This window comes from Scyliorhinus canicula, chromosome 20 (genome assembly GCF_902713615.1).
Source record: "Scyliorhinus canicula chromosome 20, sScyCan1.1, whole genome shotgun sequence".
NCBI classification, from domain to species: domain Eukaryota; kingdom Metazoa; phylum Chordata; class Chondrichthyes; order Carcharhiniformes; family Scyliorhinidae; genus Scyliorhinus; species Scyliorhinus canicula.
This window is the reverse complement of record NC_052165.1, coordinates 49,134,668-49,157,941: the sequence shown is the minus strand read 5'-3', so window position 1 is coordinate 49,157,941 and position 23,274 is coordinate 49,134,668. Positions and strand designations below refer to the sequence as shown.

Here is a 23,274-nt window from a genome sequence, read left to right as displayed (position 1 = left end):
ATCTCAGCAGGCCTAGCAGCATCCGTGGGGAGAGAAACACAGTTAACATTTCGAGTTCACATGCTGAAGGACTGGAATAATTGCTCAAAGCATGCGCTGTGCAGGCTGACCAGTTTTGGTCGGGCAGTCAGTCAGGATCCTAATTAGCATAATGTTTTCCTCAGGCAGGTTTGCAAACTCACCCAAGAAACACTTGGGGAAGGAGGGAAATCACAAAATTTATTTCCCTTGCCATTCATTGTAAATTGCAGCGGGAGTGGGGGGGGGGGGGGGGGGGGGGAGAGATCTGTTTGATTTCTCTCCCACTTCTTTTCAATTGAATGCAAGCAGCACAAAATAATTTAAGCCATAACACAGTACTTTTACCCCCAGGTTAACAGTAAAACAGTTAAATGGAACAGCTACACATGATGTATAAAAACAAAGTTGCAACAATCCCTGCTGGACTCACTTGAATCTAGGTTTTTGTAACGGGGCAGGTCTAGGCTTGACTGCAATGCTTTTGCTAATCAGTCAGTTCGCACTGTTTTAAGGCCGTCCCTGAAGAAAATTCATTTGGCAAATGTTCCAGTGGGAATCCGTTACCTGGCTGCCAAAATATGAGAACTTGTTGAGAATGTTCCCAAATTTACCCTTTGAGGTTGTCACCAAAAGCAAACTCCTGGTTGTAATTTTGGAATCTAAAACTGTGGCGCAAGTACATAATAGCAATTTATTGGTTAGGAACCAATTAAATTTGCTGCAAAGCAAGCCATTTGGTTTGTCATGCCCAAGCTGCTTCTCTGCAAGGGCAACGTAACTCGTCCCATCTTCTGCTTTTTCCCTGTAACCCTGCACATTTGTTTGCCTGCAGGTGCTTACAAAATTCCCTTTTCAAATGTCTTTTTTTGCCTCTAGCACACACACACACGAGCAGTGCATTCCAGATCCCAATCACTCCATGAATTTAAAAAGTTTTTCCTCATGCCACCTTTGGTCTTTTTGCCAATCACCTTAAATGTGTCCTCTGGTTCTCAGCTATTCTGCCAGTAGGAAATGTGTCCCTCTATTCTGTCCAGACTCCTATTGACTTTCAACATCTTGGCCAAATCTCCCCCCGACCTTTTCTAAGGAGAAAAGCCTACCTTCTCCAATCCATCCACATGAACTGACTTCATCCCCCAAACTATTGTCAAATCTTCTCTGCACCCTCCCAAGACCTTGGGTGCTAATCAGTGAAAAGGTTTCTGCGTGTGGTAGCAAGAGAGAAACTGATACGAGCTTCCTGGCACTCAGCCCGCGAGGCCATCACTGCAATCCAACGTTAATTAGTCCACTTAAGAAGAGGTGATGATCCACTGGGCCCCACCCAGACGGACTATCAAACATGAGTTGATAATGCCATACAGAATGAGCAAACTCTCCCGCTGCCCTCCAGCCGACGGTGCCGGAACATCCGCGGTGCCCCCCCCCTCGGCCTCCCTGCCTCTTATGAGAACACCTCGGAGAGTTCTGAGGATGCAACCATAGATACACCACAGCTGTAATCCCCACATTCCCACCAGCACAGAGACACGCACGTCAGTGGGTAATGGTAGTGGTCATGCATCTGGGGCACAATCTGGTGAGCACCACACAGTTGTTGATGTACACCAGTTAGAGGCAGGAACGCCTGGGTAAGACAGCAGTTGGAGGTCTGCTGGATACCAGGACCAAGCTGGGTCCCTGTCCTCTGAGCATCTGAACGAGGTTTACCCACAGCTTATGGAGATGATGGAGTGCGGCCATGATATTCAGAGGGAAATTGCAACGAACTCTCCAGCACGACCATAGTCAATTTGAGGAGTCCCATAGGCTACGGTCGCAGGAGATAGTGCCAGCAATGCATGGCACTGAGGCCAACAATGCTAGGGTGGTGGCTGCAGTGGAGAGCCTGGTACACGACGTTGGCACCATTAGTGGACGTGTCCAAGGTGTGGCTCAGTCAATGATGGCCAGGGCTGACGGCCTCGGTAGACTGTCTGACTCGCTGGGGCATGTGGCCCAGTACCAGGCGGATCTTGATGAAGCGCTGCGGGACACGTCCCAATCTTGGGTTGACATAGATGAGGCGCTGAAGAGCATGTCCCAGTCTTAGATGGGTATAGACGGGATGCTGCAGAGTGTGTCTCAGTCACTGTGGAGCATCGCTGAGGGAAACGACAATGTGCTGCAGACATTGGGGAGTCGCCAGATCTGGCAGAGCCAGGTGACACAGGGGCTCAAACAAGCTGCCCAATTCCCCGAGGAGAACCCATGGCCCTATTGGCACTGACCGGGAGGAAGGGGCACTGGGTGCCAACCTGGACCCATCCTTTTTTAAAAATAAATTTAGAGTACCCAATTAATTTTTTCCAATTAAGGGGCAATTTAGCGTGGCCCATCCACCTACCCTGCACATCTTTGGGTTGTGGGGGCAAAACCCATGCAAACGTGGAGAATGTGCAAACTCCACACAGACAGTGACCCAGAGCCGGGATCGAACCTGGGATCTCGGCGCCGTGAGGCAGCAGGGACTAAAACCTGGACCCATCCTATGGATTGGCGATGGTGGCCACCAGCTCCCCGAGTTCCTCAGATAATGCTGCGTCTCGCAGTTCGCACCCGGAACGGGGTGGCACGACTGTGCATGTTCCACCAGCAAGTGTGTCGGGGTCCTCAGGGCCCAGATCCCCCAGAGGTAGCCCACTAGGGGCATCAAAGACCAGAGAATGTGGTAAGAAGCTGGCTGCCTACACCTCTGATCTGCAGCCTTGGGAAATACCTAGACACAGTGGTAGAGCTTGGAAGGCTAAGCACGTCAAAGATCACTGAGACGGCACGGGGGTGGAGGGTGGGGGAGGGGTCAAGGGTCAGTAAGTATAGGGAGGAAGTGTGCATTTGGGGAAGGGAAAGAGGTGGGGAGGGTGTGGCTGGTCGGGAGAGTGGGTTGGCATCATCGGGAGCGTGAGGCAGTGGTGGAAACTTATGTGAGAGACATTTAAAAAACCTTCACCTCAATCAGTAGGACACCTCGGGCACTTTCCTCTGTAATACAGGCCGATCACCAATCCCATACCCCATCTCCCCAGATGTGGGGGTTCCTGGTACCCTCGCATGCTTTCCCCTCTCCCTTCAGGCACACTGCGTGCAGGTGGTGGGTGTGAACGAGCAATCAGCAGAGTTTAGATTGGCATATGGCATAGATTGAGGAGCTCCAGCACTCGGCTCTCTGCAGGTTATTGTCTGCCCCCTGCCCTCAACAGTGACCTGCTGACAGTGCTGACACAGTCCCAGCACTCTGGAGGATTGATGTAACACAGACCACAGGAATCCACTTGGAATGCATGAAGTGCTCATTTGACAATGATTGCCAATTCCCCATTAGCAATAGTCTTCAGCCGCACGGCCAGAGGCTTCCGCGGGCAGTGGGAGTCATGGGTGGTCAGTAGGGCTGACAGGCAAGGGCACCCCCTTAATGGGTACACACTATCAAGGGTTGACATGACAGACCAATGCGCGGTGTTGCCCACCCCCTCTCCCCCGAGCACAAGGACAGCAAGCCCAGTGCCCATGGGCTCTTTGCCTATGACTGACGATGGCTACTCACCTCATTAGGTTCCTCCAGCAGCCCTTTCACCAGGTTCATGTTTTTGAAAAGGATTACTAATTGGTGCCCACGTGACCACTTGCTAGGGGGCTGATTCGATCACAGGAGTTCACAGGTGGTTCCCGTTAATTGTATGGAAATTGGGTACTGATTAATCGTTTCTCGTCACGCTACTGCGGGAGCCTGATTTTTGCCTACGGGGCGAATGATTTGCCGCCCGGCACAGTTCTCGTTTTTGGCCTCTTCCGTTATTTAATAGCCTTGTCGCGCTCATCATACTCTCGCTTAAGCACAATGAGGCCACTGAATCGCGTCCGTTGAATCTTTCCTAAAAGTGTGGTGCTAAAATTGGACACCTTAGTCCACTTTTTTTCTAAAAGTTGATCATTATTTCCTTGCTATTGTATTCTATGCCTCTATTTATAAAGCCCAGGATTCTTCTGCCCCACTTTCACAACCTGTCCTGACACCTTCAACAGTTTGTGCACATTTTGTACCCAGTTCTTTTTGTTCCCACGTTCCTTTCAGAATTGTCCTCTTTATATTTTGCTGATCTTCATTCTTCTTACCAAAATAAAGCATTTCACAAATCTCTGCATTAAATTCCATCTGATCCTTGTCCACACATTCCACTAGAGTGCTATATTGAAATTTTCCCCGCGCCTTCTCACAATGCATCCAAATTTTTTTTTTGATACCTGTAGATTTTGAAATATGTCCTGCACACCCAGTTTTAGATCATTAATACACATCATAATAATAATAACCTTTTATTGTCACAAGTATGAAGTTACTGTGAAAAGCCCCTAGTCGCCACAATCCGGCGCCTGTTCGGGTAAACCGGTCCGAAATTGAACCCACGCTGCTGGTCTTGTTCTATCTAGCACACTAAGCTAAACCAGCCCGTTATATTGAGAAAAGCAGTTATGGTAAATTGCACGATACCTTCCTCCAGTCCAAAAACAGCTGTTCACTACCACTGCTTCAAGTCATTCAGTCAACTTTGCATCCAGTCAGCCACTGTCCTTTTTGTTTCCGTGGGCTTCAACTTTGCTGGTAAGTTTATCAAAGCATTATCAAAGCATTATCAAGGCTTTTTGGCAGTCCGTGCACACCACATCAACTGCATACCTTGTCAACCCCCTCTATTACTTACAAATTTACCCAATCAAGTCGGTTAAACATGATTTACTTTTAACAATTATCCCTGTGCCTGCATGGGTGTCACCCCCACAACCCAAAGATGTGCGGGTTACGTGGATTGGCCGTGATAAGTTGCCCCTTAATTGGAAAAAAGAATTGGGTACTCTAAATCTAAAAAAGAAAAACGTGCTGAGCTAAAGTGATTATTTAAAAATCATTGGGGAGTTCTCAATTTATTAAAAAAAACTTTCCAGCAATACCCAACTCTAATGGACCATGACAGGGATTCTCCGACCCCGACGCCGACTCGCCGATTCTCCGGCGCCGATTTTCTGGGCGCCTGTGGGATTGCCACCGTGCTGTTGAAAGTGCCCCCCAGCGATTCTCCAGGCATCGACGGGCCGAGTGCCCACCGTGTCCCGCCAGCGTGTGTTACGTATGGTCCCACAGGGCCGGACCTCGGAGCTCTGTCTGCGGGGGCCGTCCTTGTCGTATGAGGAACGTTTGAGGACTCTGGGTCGGTACTCGTTGGAGTTTAGAAGGTTGAGAGGGGATCTTATTGAAACGTACAAGATACTGCGAGGCCTGGATAGAGTGGACGTGGAGAGGATGTTTCCACTTGTAGGAAAAACTAGAACCAGAGGACTCTCAGATTAAAGGGATGATCCTTTAAAACAGAGATGAGGAGGAATTTTTTCGGCAGAGGGTGGTGAATCTGTGGAACTCTTTGCTGCAGAAGGCTGTGGAGGCCAATTCATGGAGTGTCTTTAAGGCAGAGATAGATAGATAGATTCTTGATTAATAAGGGGATCAGGGGTTATGTGGAGAAGGCAGGAGAATGGGGATGAGAAAAATATCAGCCATGATTGAATGGCAGAGCAGACTCGATGGGCCGTGGCTTAATTCTGCTCCTATGTCTAATAGTCTTATGGTCCTGATTGTGGTGGGTGGGGGGCCTCCACAGTGGCCTGGCCCGTGATCGGGATCTACCATGCAGCAGACGTGTTATTTCCATGGGGGCCTATGTTCCTCTGCGCCAGACCCCTGTAGGGCTCCGCCATATTGCCCGGGGGCTAGCGTGGCGACTGGAACCCACGCGCATGCGTGAACGTGCGCCGGCTGTGATGTGCCGGCTTTCGGGCGCCGGAGCTGTGGCGACCATTCCGGCGCCATACTAGCCCCCTTGAAAGGGGTGGATAATTGCCAGATGAGGCCCGTTGATGCCGGAGTAGCTCGCGGCACCTTTCACGCCGGCATCAGAACATGGCTGCAGGATTGGAGAATTCCGGCTCATGTCTTTGGCACCACACGCAAAATTACATTCAATGTATTGCTAACACTGATCAATTAATGTTTCTCACTGAAGATTTGAAACTCGCACAATTGGTTTGGGCCTTGCCTTTCTGCTTTTAGAAATAATTTTGTGCCTCTTGTGTTTATCAAGGGAAAAATTTTAACACTGGAATATAGAACACATAGAATTCAATATCAGTTACTAGTTGGGTAGAGTAGGGTTTGGTATCAAGTAAATCTTGCTCGGCTCCAACAATATGCCTGGGCAATAACTTCAGAAGAGCACCCCTTAAGAATTTTCCTACTTCCTGTAATGTTCTTGTCGGATGGGCTGATTTATATTACAAGAACACTTGTAACTAAAGCTTTAAACGATTTATTAACATTAACCGTGGGTCAAATATATACAAAACAACAGATGAATAACAGTGCAAACATGCACAAGCAACCTCTCTCCTAGCTCCCTAGTCAGTCTGAGGTCATCTGACTCTAACATTCACTTATATACTAATGAGACTCCTTGTGGTCAGTCGGTGAATTACAACACCACCATGATATCACATTTCCCTCATTGGCCATCTTTATTTAAGATTGTGAATTGTCAGTAGTGGCTCAGTTGGTAGCACTCACCTCGAGAGTCACCCAAACTGAATATCTGGCATTATCATTTTACTGTTTGTGGGAGTTTGCTTTGTGCAAATTGGCTGTCATGTTTACTACATTTAGAATGGTGTCTACATGGCAAAAGTATTTTATTGGTTGTAAACTGCTTTGAGATCTTGGGTGTTTGTGGAAGTGTGATTTTTAAATGCAAGCTTTTTTATCGAATTATTGCTGAATAAGGGAAAGTTTGATGCTGTGGGTTTGTACCCACTGGAGATGGAACCATCAAACTAAGTTTATCTTGCCCAGCTCAGTTGAAGCTGGATAGCTCTTGCATTCCAGCGATGTATGCACATAACCTGCTGAATAAATTAAACCAATTCATCTTTATTTTTAAAAAGTTTTTGTTGTACTGAATTTATTTGTGCATAGAGACAGATACATTTTAAACAAACAGTAATCAAAGGATAGCTTAATATTTTGTTGGAGTTTGAGTCTTTTCCCATATCCTTATGCCAGAGCACCACCACATTCGAGTTTCAGCTGTACTTTTAAGCTATTTTCTGTTCTGGAGTTAATTGTCTGTTAGAGATGTCTTGTAAGCCTGTGATTAAGTTCATGCCTGTTGTCTGATTTCTTTAACGACGCCATGTTTTGCCTCCAACAAATTATGCCTTGAAGTCAGAAACAAACACCTGAGGTTTGATGTGCTTTGCCAAACCTTCCCTAATTTTTGTTTTGGGAGCGGACGGTATTTGGCAGAGAATAAGAACAATGATTTTTCTTCTCGTGAAGCAACCTGTTTGTCAACCACGTTCTACTCTTGGTTGTTGCTTTCACGTTTGCCACCTCGGTCCTTTCCATGAAAAGTAATTTTGATTGTTGACTGGTGCATTCTTTTTTTCCACTTTCAGCTTCTGGATGAATTTATAAAGGAAGTCGTATGTGAACAATGTTTACATTATTAAGCTTCAAGTATGGTACATATGGCGACAGCATTATAATTTTTTGGAACACAATGGGGTTCTAGCAGAATAAGGACGCTGTGCCAAGTGCTTGCGTCTCGTATTTGTGCAGAGCTGATAAGCTGCCAGTGAATTTACCACAACTGGATCTAGTTTAATCACGGTATTTCTACTTACTGAACATATTAGAAATAGGAGCAGAAGTAGGTATTCGGCTGCTTTAGCCACCTCTGCCATTCAGTAAAATCATGGCTGAACTGATTGTTGTCTCAACTCCACTTTCTTAAGGCCATGAGACCAAAAGAAATAAGGTGTGCCCCATAACCCTTGATCCCCTTATTGATCAAAAACCTCTCCAACTCGGTCTTGAATATACTCAATTCCAAAGTATAATGATCCTCTGAGAAGAAATTTCCCCTCCTAAACGAAGGATCTTGTATTTTAAATCACCTTGGTTCTAGATTCTTCCATGAGGAGAAAAGTCATCACATCCTCTATCATTGATTTTCTACTATTCTTGAGATATTTTGTGTATTATACCTTGAAAACTAAATACTTGTTCAGTCTCTGCCATTTCCTCGTTTCCCATTACTATGCGGAGCATATGAATAACTTTTTTTTGCCTCAATACAGCGTACACAGGCATATAACAAATATGCTCCGATTGCTTGCAGTTCAATTCCAGTGAGAATTGGAGACCAATAAAGGTCTAAATGTTTTACTACTTTTAATTACTACAGAGTACTCTGCCTGCTACCCTCTGCTCTTCTAGATCAATTTAGACCAAAAGAATCTTGGAACTGCAGTCTGGAGCAGCAATAAGATTGGAGAATGGAAATAAAATAAAACTTTAATAGGCCTATAGGCTGATAGGCCCACTGGAATTGATAGCCTGATGTTAAGCTGTTGCCGGCCGGCATCCTTAGACCAAAGTTAAATTGCACACAAATCTGACCACCACCACTATGATGCAGCAACAGTAAAGCTTTGTGTGTGATTTGACATGTGGAGTTCTACTCCCTTGACAAATAATCCTCAATGTTTGGAGAAACAGTAGGCACACTCTTGCGTTGCTGAACAAAAACATTCCATTCAAAGTATTAAAAGTTCCTGGGGAGCCAACAGTTTTGTGATGAACAGGGGTTGAAGAAGTGTCATTTTCACAGTTTGGGATCCGGTCAAGATGACTTTATTGCTTTAACTCTCAACCGTTTTGCATTGATGCAAATATGAAAATTAAAGTTACCAAAGTTCCAGAGGACCGTAGGCTGCTCTTCCCCCTTCTGAGAGAGAGCGAAAGCTGACCGGTGGTGATTTAAACTGAGGGTCACCACGCCTCAGGCAAGGGGCAAAGTTGAGAAGGCAGGACCTGAATGAATAACTTTAGATGGAATTGAACCATTACTGTTGGCGTTGTTCTGCATCATGAACTAGCCATCTAGCGAACTAAGAGTAATCTTTATTATTGTCACAAGTAGGCTTACATTATGACTGCAATGAAATTACAGTGAAAATCTCTTGAGTCGCCACACGCCCATGCCTGTTCGGGTGCACAGAGCTAACTGACCCTCTAAAAGTATCAATAGAGTGACGCCCAGCATTGATTCATTGAAGATGTGTTATACAGCAGAAGCTCAGTGAATGCAGTGGTGGCAATGTCAGTGATTACTTTATTACTGTCTTCATTGATTCCACTTAACAATATTGACAACTGCTTAGGTGAAGTAAACCTTTCTTGATTTCAGTCGCCCAGAATCTGCTAGAGCCAATTGGCCTTGCACCAGTTGTCGAAAAAGTTTTATCTTTTGTTTTTAATGAGATAGTTTTCAATACCAATAAAGAGTCTGCATTTTATTATTTATTTTGCCAAGGAACTTCATATTCTGTGACTTTGTACGCATTTTTATTTATCGTGATCTTTTATCTGATGCATTTTAAGAAGTCAATGGCTTCAAAAGAATAACCTGTTTTTTAAAAAGAAAAACATTTTTATGTCGGTAGATCTTGAGATTTCAAGCTGCCTCAAGACGCTTTTTGACACCCTGCGACTTGCACATGAATTTTAAATAAGGATGACTCCTCCGAATTAAGCAGGAAACTGAATATGCTGTTGGCTGGTGATAGGTTGGTTGATATCAGTTCTGGAGGCAAGATGCCGATGGTTAACAATCTATGAGCAAACAACCTCAAAGTTAGTTCATTAACATGGTAATTACCTTCTGTCTAAGACCTCCATATTTTTCTCTGCACTATTATCTTTTTAAAATCCTCAAGTTATAAAGTAACTGGTCAAAAGGTTCTGAGCAACTCCACCAGATCTAATATTTGATCTTCTGCTGGGAAGAATACACGTCCAGCTTTGTTTTCTCTTGAACTGTATGAATGAATGATTGTGTCAAATTAGCTCCTCACTGTTTCACTGCAGTTTGCGTGAGCTTCCTGTGTGCAAATGGGCTGCCATGTTCCCTACATCACAACTTATGACTACATTGCCTGTAAAGTGCTTTGGCGACATCCTGAAGTAATGGTTAAAAATGTTACGTAATATTTTTCTGGTTCTGGATAATTTAAAAAAATTTTTAACAAAAAGTACAGGCAGGGTTGGCTGTGCTGAAATCTCCTCTAACTGAATTTTCTGGAGACCAAAGTCATTGCCTGACAAATGCTGCCACAATTTTTATTATTTATTTCATCCCTCTCCCTGTAATTATGATCCCGGACCAGACCCCAACAGTGGCTAGGATACTGGACAGAAACCCTAATATTTTATTTTAATTTTGCAAGACTCTGCGGAAAGGATATCTCGCTCAAAGAGTGACTACACGAAGAAATGGGGATTTGGTATATTAAAACAAACTTTATTACTAACACAATATTAAACTCTTTCACATCTCATGAGAAAATGGCTTACAATTACCCCTTAAACAATGCTACTCAGTAAAATGAATATAATACCATTAACTGCTATCTCTATTCCCACAAACAACAAGAACAAAAACATCTCAGCTCTCAGTGCACTTTAACTACCAATGGTGCATAGAATACTTGCTGTGAAGCAAGTATTCCTATGAGAAAGAGAGATCTTGATGCTTTAAAGACAAGATCTGACTCCTGTCAGACCCATGTAGAAACTCTGGCTGTATTTCTTAAGAAGCTATTTCTCAGCTTGTTTTGGCCCCCCCTTGTTCTCAGACAAGTCTGCACTGCTTTAAAGAATGTTAATCTCTTTTTTAATGGAATTGCAGTGAGAGCAAACCGCTTCATGTCTGGGTACAGATTCATTCAGATCGGAACTGCCCTGTTTTTTGCAACATGTCTGATGCCTTAGCTCCACCCAGCAATGACATCATCTTATCAAACTGAAGGGAGACCTGTTCACTTATGACTTAACTCCACAGGGAACCCCCTTAAAACAAACCTGCATTAGCCCAAGCTTTTTATGATGCTTTAATTGCACTCCTGGCTCCCAACCTTTCAAACCAAGATTCTTCTAAAAACATGACAGCAGTCACACACCCATTAACCCAGACTTTTCTTTTATAAATTTAGAGTACCCAATTCATTTTTTCCAATTAAGGGGGAATTTAGCGTGGTCAATCCATCTAGCTGGCACATTCTTGGAGTTGTGGGGGCGAAACCCACGCAAACACGGGGAGAATGTGCAAACTCCTCATGGACAGTGACCTAGAGCCAGGATCGAACCTGGGACCTCGGCGCCGTGAGGCAACAGTGCTAACCCACTGCGCCACCGTGCTGCCATTAACCCAGACTTTTAACCCTTACTGCACCAAATACCTATAATATAATACATCTGAAATTCATGCATTCATTACACTGTCTGAAGCTGTCATATGCGACCCTAAGGTGAGCTTCTGACCATATAGCTGGGCCATTTCTGTAATTTCAACCTGCTATGTACTGCCTCAACTCATCTGCCACCCTCATTCACACCTTATCTCTAAGCATGACTACTCCAGTCCATTCCTTACTGGTCTCCCGTCTTCCATTCTATAAGCTTAAGCACAAACCTGGCTCTCTGTATCCTAACTCACACCAAGACCTGTTCACTCATTACTTGTGTCCTTGTTTCTAGCTGAGCATTGCCTCCATAGTTAAAAATCTAAACTTTGTTTAGAAATCCACCCATAACCTTGCCCCTCCCTAACGCCTGTAATCTCCTCCAGCTCTAAACTCTCTGAGAAACCTGTGCTCTTCCAATTCTGATTTTGCCATCCCCAATCTTAATTGGACCACTATGGCACCTGTGCATTCTGCTGCCTAGGTGCTAAGCTCTAGAATGTTCTCTCTCAGCCTCTGTTTCTCTACCTTTCCACTTTTTCTCTTTATTTTAAAAATATTTTAATTCTCCTTTTTCAATTTTCTCCCAAATTTACACCCACCAACAATAAACAATAAGCATTAACGAATATAATGTCAATCCCCATATTAACACCAACAATCCCATCCTCCCATCAACCCCCAAACAACTGCCCGCATGTTACCATAAACAAATAACAGAAAGGAATCAGGAATCACTCATAATCAGCATTAACACATACAGCTCCCAACCCTCCCCCTGATGTTCGATGTTATCCAATTCTTGAATGCACAATGAATAATGCCCATGAATTGTAGATCCCCTCCATCCTTCCCCTCAGTTCAAACTTAACCTTCTCAGGAGTCAAGATTTTCCAGCAGGTTCCCCCCGCCACACCAGGGCACAGGGTGGAGAGGTTGCTTTCCAACCTATCAGGGTCCGCCTTCGGGCGATCAACGAAGCGAAGGCTGCGATATCTGCCTCCGCACCCGTTTCCAACCCCGACTGGTCCGACACCCTGAATATGGCCTCCCGAGGGCCCGGGTTCAGTTTCACGGCAGCACTTTAGAGATTACCCTAAAAACCTCCTTCGAATAATCCGCCAGCTTCGGACAGGACCAAAACACATGAACGTGATTCGCATGATATACTGGCATGTGCCGCAGGATTTCAGACAAAATGTCTTTAGTGCTTAGGATGTAGAACTTGGTATCGTGTCAAATGGCATGAATACACGTGAGAGTGAAAGGAATGGAAAGGTATGCTGATAGGCTCGCATGAAGAATTGTGTGAGGAAGCTTGTGTACAATAGAGCAGTTAATAGTCCAGTACTGTGTTGTGACGCTGCGCGCAGGTGGTTTATGTGGTGTCTTGCACTTGTGTGTGTATATATTTGATTTTGGTGAATTTTCTTCTAGCATTGGTTGGAAATGAAATGAAAATCGCTTATTGTCACGAGTAGGCTTCAATGAAGTTACTCTGAAAAGCCCCTAGTCGCCACATTCTGGCGCCTGTCCGGGGAGGCTGGTACGGGAATCGAACCGTGCTGCTGGCCTGCCTGGTCTGCTTTAAAAGCCAGCGATTTCAGCTCAGTGAGCTAAACCACCCAGGAGGGTGGCTAGCTGATCCCTTTGACTCTGTTCTAATTGTATTCTCTAAGTCAACACATGCTCAGCAATCCTGAGCTACCTTCCTCAAACTGAACCTACTGCCAAACATTTTATTCAAAATGTTTTCTTCATCTTGCCTGTATGATTGGTTCATCTGAACTCTGCTTCTACCCTGTAGCAGCTGCCTTTGCGTAAAGGCAGGAAGATCTTGCTCAAATTCAATTGTCAATCTTTTGGCCTGAAATGGAAAACTGATGGAAGAATATCTGGTTTAATTGGAGAAATGTGGCTGGGAGCGTGAAGTGCAAATGGTGCAGCGAGGGTAATAGGGACCTTGGAGAACAACAAGACCACCAGTGGACTGGTTAATCAAATGATGCACTGAAAAAGAGGGAGGAGCAAGGAGGCGGGTGAGAGAAAGAAAATGGTTGCAAATGAACCATTTAGAACCTCAAAAACAATTTAGTCTGAAGGCATGAGACTGCAATTCATTTTCTGTAAAGCAGGGGTTTGGTTGTTGTTAATAATTTTTTTGCTGTTAATTTTCATACCTGACTATCTGAGTTTCATGGCAATCAATGAGTAAATGTAGTGGAGATCAGATTTTGCAAACATAGGAGCCACCAAATAGGTTAGCAACTTGTGGTGATCAGCAATTCACAGGGAATCGCTTCCTCCCCAATTTGCTGGCCAGTGTATAGAAAGATAACTGCATGTGTTATTTGGATATTTTTTCCAACATACCTGGCTCATTGATTTTGAACTCCGATTCGCAAAAGTTGAAGCCACCAATGAACAACATTTGTACCAAGTCAGTTTTAATTCTTGAGTGACTATGTATTTGTGTGCTGCTGAATTTGTAAGTATGTTATCCAAGCACAGCACCTACCATTCAGTGCAGGAAGCTGCCTAATTTAATCTCAGGTCTGCACTGACTGAGTTCATCTCAGTGCAGACACACCTAGGGCTGTGGGAGGGAAAGATCAAACAGCGTACTGACAGACTATGTTTATCGTTCCAGATGAAAATGCATCCTGGGACCAGGTGAAGCTATTGCATTTCTTAATTTATTGTTTTCAAGCATTTATTTTATACTGTTAGTACAAGAAGCTAGTAATGGCATTCGATTGTTTGTGGGGCATATAATTAATGTCTGTTCATGATTTTAGAGTGCTGGCAATGGAATGAGAGTAATGACTGATTGTGGTAAATGCCAATATAATGCATATTCAATGCTAGTTCCTATAATAAACTTGCATGTACAAAAGACCGTTGTTGCATTTTTGGAAGCCCCAAAGTGTTTCCTCTCCATTTTTGTTTTGACTTCAGCCACTGTTATGAAAATACATAGTGAGGTCCCACTAAAAGCAAGTTAGGCAAATGAGAAGCTTTGCTATTTTTGGTTTGTGATTGAAGGAGAATTGATAAGGTAGAAGATAAACATTCTGCACCTCTTCTGAATAGTGCTATGGGAGCATTTACATTTACCTTAAACTGAAGCCCCTGCCTGCATGTTAGTATTTCATATGAAAGACAGCACAACACAACATTTTCTTAAATAATGCGCTAGAGTGTCAGCCTAGATAATGGGTCAAGTTGTGGAGTGAGACAGTTATCGCACTTTTGTGCACATGAGTAAACCCTTGTACTTGCCCTCCTATCTCTTTATACAAAATTGTAAATGAATGCAATTTCAAAGGATGTGACTTCCCATAATTCATAATTTTCACTGTTTAGTCTAATACTGCAGATAACGCAGGCGGCATTGTTTTTGCAAAAGGGTTTCACCGTGTTTCACTGTATCCGTGCAGGATACAGTGGCTGATCAGGATGTCAGAATTCTGCTCTTTCACCTTACTCACAAATCTTTTGACTTTTCCTGTCACAGAGGCTGCTCCGTCTGTCCAGATACGGTAGCACGGTAGGGCAGCACGGTAGCCTTGTGGATAGCACAAACGCTTCACAGCTCCAGGGTCCCAGGTTCAATTCCGGCTTGGGTCACTGTCTGTGTGGAGTCTGCACATCCTCCCCGTCTGTGCGTGGGTTTCCTCCGGGTGCCCCAGTTTTCTCCCACAGTCCAAAGATGTGCAGGTTAGGTGGATTGGCCATGATAAATTGCCCTTAGTGTCCAAAATTGCCCTTAGTGTTGGGTGGGGTTACTGGGTTATGGGGATAAGGTGGAGGTGTTGATCTTGGGTAGGGTGCTCTTTCCAAGAGCCAGTGCAGACTCGATGGGCCGAATGGCCGCCTTCTGCACTGTAAATTCTATGATACTGTTGCACTGGTCTGGTTACAACTGTTTTCCTCCAGATAAGCGATTGTGATTCAAATGATTTTCTCTTTGGTCGCATGACCGGGCTATCCTTTGCAAAAAAAGAAATTATCTTTGATAGAATCCCCGTCAACATACCTGACATTCATGGCTGTGAGCTAACAGTGTCTGCTTATATCTGTGGGATCATCAATCTGCAGGGCAAATTTTCCGCTCATTACTAATTTCTCCTGAAGTACCTGTTAATACCAATTGGCATTTTGTCAATACACCGTTTGATTGTATTATCAGAAGGAGGAGATTTGCTGATTTCTTTGGCAAGATCAGCTCTCTCTTGATTCCTTTGTACACCGGCAGTGTTAGGGTTTACATAATGATATGTCTTCTTCGATTTCCCTACAAGCTCAGCCACCAGATAACCCGCCTCCTGCGCATTTTTTCAAACCGGCACACGCAGCATCATGGGTTGATTTTGCTTTACGTTTGCTGTCTCAGGCGCCTGAAATACTTGCTCGATGTTCTCGCTCGAGAGTGAATAGTGATTTGTATTGAAATGATGCTTCTGAGGTTCTGTTCTTTTAGCCACATCTGATTCAGAGTTGGAGTCTTCACTTCTCTCAAAGAACTTCTCCAGGGCAAACGGTGTGGTCAAACACAACACAGCACACAATGAATTCCCTCAAGTATCAACTTTAGAAGCGCAATTTCAGCTCTTCGACTGCCCAGTAGAATGGAGTTACAAACCTTCCCTTGCCTTCTTGGATCTTGGGGGCTTCTTTTGGGGTCTCTTCAACTACTGGGGATTCTCCTGAGCGCACTTCACACCTCATAGCCCTTTCTCTTATTGGAGCCTGTTTCTCCTTTCCTTAACTTTATTGGATCCTGTTTTGTACCTCTGTCCACTTCCCTTGCTGCCAACTTTATTTTTTTTAACTTCTCTCTGTCCTCCCTTCTGTTTTTTCTTTTTTTTTAAACAAACAATTTTAATGAGCTATTTTTGGCATTACAAACAGCAACAGTATAAAAACAATGTACAAAGAACAATAAACATAGTGCAAACACTGACTCCCATCTCTCCCAAGACCTGCCTATTTAACCCTCTATTCTACGCTACCCTAGCCACCCCCCCCCCCCCCCCCCCCCCCCCCCCCCCCTTCTGACGATTAATTATCCGCAAAGAAGTCGATGAATGGTTGCCACCTCTGGGCAAACCCTAACAATGACTTTAAAAGCCAGCGATTTAGCCCCTGAGCTAAACCAGCCCCTTCTCTAGGCTGAGAAAGCTCGCCATGTCGGTTAATCAGGTCTCCGACTTCGGGGGCTTCGAGTCCCTCCAAGCTAATAATATCCATCTCCGGGCTACCAGGGAGGCAAAGGCCAGAACATCTGCTTCTTTCTCCTCCTGAATTCCCGGGTCGTCCAACAACCCAAAAATCGCCACCTCTGGATTCATTGACACCCTTATTTTCAATACTCTGGACATGACGTCCGCAAACCTCTGCCAATATCCCCTAAGTTTTGGACACGCCCAGAATATTTTACACACCTGTCCTCTACCCCCCAAAAATCTACTCTTCCAGGCCACTGTCATGTGGGCCAGGTGGACCACCTTGAATTGGATCAAGCTGAGCCTTGCACATGTAGCGGTCGCGTTGACTCTGCTCAACATGTCCGCCCACAAGCCATCCTCCATCTCTCCCCCAAGCTCCTCCTCCCACTTACGCTTCAGCTCCTCGGTCTGCGCTTCCTCTGCCCCCATAAGTTCTTTATAGATGTCTGAGACACTACCCTCCCCCACCCATCCCCTAGACACTACCCTATCCTGGATCCCCCTTAGTGGCAGGAGTGGGAAGGATGATACCTGCCTGTGCAGGAAGTCCCGCACCTATAAATATCTGATTTTGTTCCCTCTTGCCAACCCAAACCTCCTCCAGCGCCCTCAAGCTAGGGAAGCTCGCTTCCAGGAACAGGTCCCCCATCCACTCAATTCCCACTCTTCGCCATACTCGGAACCCCCCATCCAAGCTCCCTGGGTTGTCACATATTGGGGACCAAACCGATGCTCCCACTGCTCCAACATACCTCCTCCACTGACCCCAGATCCTCAAAGCCGCCACCACAACGGGACTGGTGGAGTATCTTGCTGGCGGGATCGGCAGAGGTGCCATTTTCAACGCCCCCAAGCTGGTACCCCGACTTGAAGCTGCCTCCATCCGCTCTTAAACCGACCCTGCCCCCACCACCCACTTCCTTATCATATCAATGTTGGCCGCCCAGTAATAATAACTGAAATTTGGCAGGGCAAGGCCCCCCCCCCGGCCGATCAGTCATCCCCTTTCCTGGGCCCGCCTCCAGCCCATGCGCTGTGCCTCCATCGGCCCGCCTCCTGGCAAGCCCCACCCCCTCTCTGTCCCAAAACTGAAGTCCCTCCCTCATCAGCAGAGTAACTCCCTTCTGTCCCCCCCCCCCCCCCCCCCCCCGCAACACCACTTTGTAACTTAACCCCTGTCATATATTGAACATATACACACGCCCCACTGTGCTTCAATAGACTAGCTCACCTAGCCAGCCTGGTGGCCCTTGCCTCCGGCGCCAAGAAATCTCCCACCTATTATTCCCTACTCCACTCCCCCTCGCCCATCGAAACCACATCCCTCATCAAACCGACCCCAAACAATCTCCCAATTACCATAGGGGACAACCCAAAATGAAAAACCTACAAAGAACTCCCCCAATCGTACAAATCAAAGCACTAAAAAGTAAAAAGCCCCACCAGCCACCCGCACCAAAATACTGATATCCCATAGAACCGAATAACTTTTACTTCCCCCCCCCCCCCCCCCCCCCCCCCCCCCCCAAATCTTCACCCAAACTTAAAAGCAGAAGAAAAACGACAACCAAACATATAAACAAACTCAGCAAAGTTACAACCTAGTACCAAAAGGTTCTCAGTTCAGCACCAGCCCTTTCTTCTTGGCAAAGTCCATCGCGTCTTTGGGCGACTCAAAATAATGGTGCTGGTCCTCATGCGTAACCCAAAGACGCGCCAGGTACAGTAGCCCAAATTTCACCTTCTTCTTAAACAGGATCGCCTTCACTTGATTGAAGCCTGCCCTCCTTCTGGCCACCTCCACACTCAGGTCCTGATAGACACACAATATGCTATTGTCCCATTTGCAGCTCTGCGTATACTTGGCCCACTGGAGAACACACTCCTTGTCCAGAAATCTGTGGAACCGGACAACCATTGCCCTTGGGGGTGGGGTGGGGGGTCCCCCGGCTGCGGCTTCCTCGCCATCGCCCTGTACGCCCTGTCCACCTCCAACGGTCGGGGGGAAACCCCCCTCCCGCAGAAGCTTCTGGAACATACTCGTCACAAACGCACCAGCATCAGCCCCTTCAGGGAGACCGACAATTCTTAAGTTTTGCCGGCGAGCTCTGTTCGCCAGGTCTTCTACCTTCTCCAACAGCCTCTTTTGCTAATCCTTCAGCATCCCCACCTCTCGCTCGACCACTGTTTGGTGCTCGTCCTGGTCTACCAGCGCTTTCTCCAGCTTCTGAATCGTCTGATCCTGGGAATCCAGCCTGCGCTCCAGCCGATCGATCGACTTCGTTATCGAGTCAAGACAGTCCTGTTTCTATCTGGCAAAGCCCTCTTGGATGACTTGCATCAGCTCCTCCGTCGATGGTTGGGCCGTCGCAGCAGGGGTCCGAACATCAGCCATGTTGTCTTCAGCTGCAACCTCCACCCAGCCCGTGCTTATCTCCCTTCTGTTTTTTCAACTTCTCCCTGTCTTCCTTCCTCCTCCTAGGGTTTTAACATGCTTTTTGAGTTTTCAGCTTTTTGCGCATGGTGCAACTCGGTCAACAGCTCCAAGTGCTGCGCATGCACCGGCCAAGAATGGCACATGTGTGGGTTTAGATTTTGTATGTTGATCAGACCCTTGTGAATGATTTTGGGGGTGGGTGGGGGGCACACAGTGTACTGCGGCACACCTGTTAGGCACCACTGATGTAGATACCAGCTTTGACTGTAGGAGGTTGGTGCTAGGTGGCAACTAGTGCATGTCTGTTTGGCCTCACCATACCATTATCTGGATGCAGTAGGATTGAAGGAGTGTTCAATCACTTGATCTTCGATCCAAACTGGCTCTCCTGGTTGGAAGTCTGGCAGGATGCATGTTTTGTGATGTCTGCCATAATTCCACTTCTGACTGGAATGATACTCATCCTCTTTCCCCATCACCTTGTCCAAGCCATCAGCTTGTACACGTTGCATTAATGTGTGTGGGAGAGCAGCGAGTTGTCCTCTGTTATCTGTGGTGCTAAACCATTTGGGGAGTGAAGTTGAACGATAGCTCAGAAATGTAAGTTAAAGTTATCGTTCTTCTTCAATGCTTTTCACTGCACACACTCCTCTTTCAGCTTCACCGTTAGCTTGAGGGTACTTTGGTGAGCAGGTAATATGGATAAATCCATTCAGTGCCACAAACTCTTTAAAAGTATTCACTGGAAAGCTGTGGTCCATTGCAAAGGCTGCGATTCCATGTGCTGCAAATATCTCCTTCAGTGATGTAATCACTGCTTCAAAACCCTGCAGCTGCCGGAGTTCTGGCCATCAGGAGTAATAGACTATTACAATCAAGATCATTTACCTGTGTTCGAAGGGGTCCATCACAAGATGTTCCCATGACCTTGATGGAAAGGAAGGTGACACCACTCTACTCATCATCAAGAGACAGGTAATACGGCTTAATGTTTTAATTCATACAATGATTTTCAGGGACTTAATGACTAAACAAAATATTTTGTTCTGGCTCAACATTTTGTGATGCCCAAGTGCTTCTTTGCTGCAACCGTTGTTGTATTTGTGTCATAGATGTGTAAATCGTCAACTACACTGGGGTGTCCCCACTGAACATTATCTGAGAACGGGATAATGTGGTACGTATGCTGGCCATCCTTTAACGAAGCATTATGAAGCTGAGCACATTCCTCATCAGATATATGTGCATTTCTAGTGTCATTCAGTCACTGATTTAAAAAACGAGTCCAAAAGAAATATGAACAGTAGTAGGCCATTCAGCCTTTTGAGGCCTGAACAAGGTGATGTAGGCCTTGCTGGTGGACCACTGGTTGTTGTCAATGCAAATTATTTTCAACACAATAACTCTTAACTGCTATCTTCATTTCCACTAACAACAAAACCACCTCCGTGGTCCCTGTTCATCAGGAGTTGAGCCAGTGACATGCCGGTAGACAGAGATGTTGCTGTGAACGCAAGCAGCGCAAGGTTGCCGTCAGAAGCAGAATCCGAGGCCTTTCAGATGAGCTGCTTCACTATGTGCACCCCTTTCTCAACCTTCCCGTTGGACTTGGGGTAATGTGGGCTGGAAGTGACGTGATGAAACTGATATAACTGGGCAAATCTTGACCACTCTTGGCTGCTGAAGCAAGGACCGTTGCCACTCATGACAGTGAGTGGAATATCATACCTGGGGAACATCTCCTTGCAGCCCTTGATGACAGTCTTGGATGTGAGGTCCGAGAACTTCACGACTTCTGGGTAGTTGGAAAAATAATCAATGATTAACACGTAATCACGACCATTGGCGTGAAAGAGGTCGATGCCCACCTTAGACCATGGGAAGGTCACAATTTTGTGCTGCTGAAGGGTCTCCTTGCTCTGTGCTGGCTCGAAGCGTTGACAGGTCAGACAGTTGAGGACCATATTTGAGATGTCCTGATTAATCCCAGGCCAGTAGACCGCTTTCCTGGCTCTGTACCGCACTTCTCGACACCCAGATGCTCCTCGTGGATTTGCCGGAGCACCAAGCTCTGGAGACTAAGTGGAATAACAGTGTGGTCCAGCTTGAGGAGGATACCATCAACCACCGTCAGGTCATCCCTCACATTGAAGAATTGAGGGTACTGCCCTTTTTGCCAGCCATTGGCAAGGTTGCGCATGACACGCTGCAGAAAAGGGACTTTGGCTGTCTCGTCGCGAAAGTAGATCACCTTTTCATCCGACGCCGGGTGGTTTCTGGCCCACAGCTGCACCTGTGATTCGATCTGTTGGATGAATAATCTCCTTGCCAGGTGTGTACACGAGTTCAAAGTCGTACCTTCTGAGTTTGAGGAGGATGCGCTGCAGCCGGGGCGTCATATCGTTCAGGTCCTTGTGGATAATGTGGACCAGAGGCCTGTGGTCCATCTCGAGGGTGAACGTCGGCAGGCCGTAGACATAACCGTGGAACTTGAGAATTCCAGTGAGAAAGCCCAGGCATTCCTTCTCAATTTGGGCGTAATGCTGCTCGGTGGGTGTCATCGCCCGTGATACGTAGGCAGCCGGTGCCCAGGATGAGGTGTCATCGCGCTGGAGCAACACCACGCCGATGCCGTCCTGGCTTGCATCTGTCGAGAGTTTTGTTTCGCTGTCATGGTCAAAAAATGGCAATACAGGTGCAGTGGTGAGCTTGGCTTTCAGCTCCAACCACTCTGCTTGATGAGCTGCCTGCCACTCAAAGGCTGTAGACTTTTTCATCAGGTGTCTGAGGGCCGTGCTGTGTGAGGCCAGGTTTGGGATAAACTTGCCCAAAATGTTTACCATGCCTAGGAAGCGAAGCACCTCCTTCTTGTCTTCATGGCTTCGATGGCCTTGACCATGTCTGGGTCCGGGCGCACACCCTGCTGACATATCTGGTCACCTAAGAACTTAAGTGTCGTCATGCCAAAGCTACACTTGGACCTGTTCAGCTTGAGGCCATTGGCATGGACATGGCAGAATACCTGCTGGAGACGAGAGATGTGCTCATGATGAGACATGATAACGTCGTCCACATACACACGAACCCCTTCAATGCCCTCCATCTCTATCGGAGATCTTCCATAGAATTTCTGAGGCTGAGATTCTGTGGAAGATCTCCGAGGCCGAGATGATGCCGAACGGCATACGATTACAGCAGTACCTGCCAAACAGTGTGTTCAAGGTGCAGAGCCTTCTGCTGGACTCATCGAGCTGGATTTGCCAGAATCCATGTGACGCATCTAACTTTGTGAAAAACTGGGCATGTGCCATCTCACTTGTTAGTTCTTCCTGCGTCCGGATGGAGTAGTGTTCCCGCATTATATGCTGGTTGAGATCCTTGGGATCAATGCAGATGCTCAGCTCCCCCGAAGGCTTTTTTACACATACCATCAAGCTGACCCAGTCAGTCGGTTCTGTAACTTTGGAGATGATGCCCTGGTCCTTCAGGCGCTCCTTCAGTGGAGCCGGGAAGTGGCGTGGTGCGTGGACCACAGGCGTGGCATCAGGCCGCAGCAGGATCTTGTACCGATATGGCAGAGTGTCCATCCGTCAAACACATCCGGATACTGAGCGAGGATGTCGTCAATGCCGGCCTGAAGATCCACGTTGGGGGAGGTCATTGTGTAGACCCGCTGCACAAGGTTTGGCTGCTTGCATGCCTGTGCGCCGAGCAGGGAGGCCCTGTCTGGCTTGACAATTTCAAACCTTGTGTGAATTCTCCTGTTGGAGACGAGCAGATGGCAGGATCCCAGTGCTTTGATGGCATTGCCGTTATAGTCCAGGAGCTGGCAGGCTGCTGGAAGGAGCTTGGGTGGCTTCTTGATGCGGTTGAACAAAGAACAAAGAAAACTTACAGCACAAGAACAGGCCCTTCGGCCCTCCAAGCCTGCGCTGATCCAGATCCTCTATCTAAAACTGTAGCCTATTTTCTAAGGATCTGTATCCCTCTGCTCCCTGCCCATTCATGTATCTGTCTAGATACATCTTAAATGATGCTATTGTGCCCGGCTCTACCACCTCCGCTGGCAATGCGTTCCAGACACCCACCACCCTCTGCGTAATGAACTTTACACACATATCTCCCTTAAACTTTTCCCCTCTCACCTTGAACTCGTGACCCCTAGTAATTGAGACCCCACTCTTTGGGGGGGGGGGG

General features: G+C 46.4%; 1 protein-coding gene across 1 annotated transcript in view; it reads left to right on the top strand.

Moving 5' to 3' along the window:
- LOC119955064 (beta-1,4-N-acetylgalactosaminyltransferase 3-like) overlaps positions 1-23,274 on the top strand; it is a 259,756-nt gene that overhangs the window by 1,272 nt on the left and 235,210 nt on the right. The window lies entirely within an intron of this gene.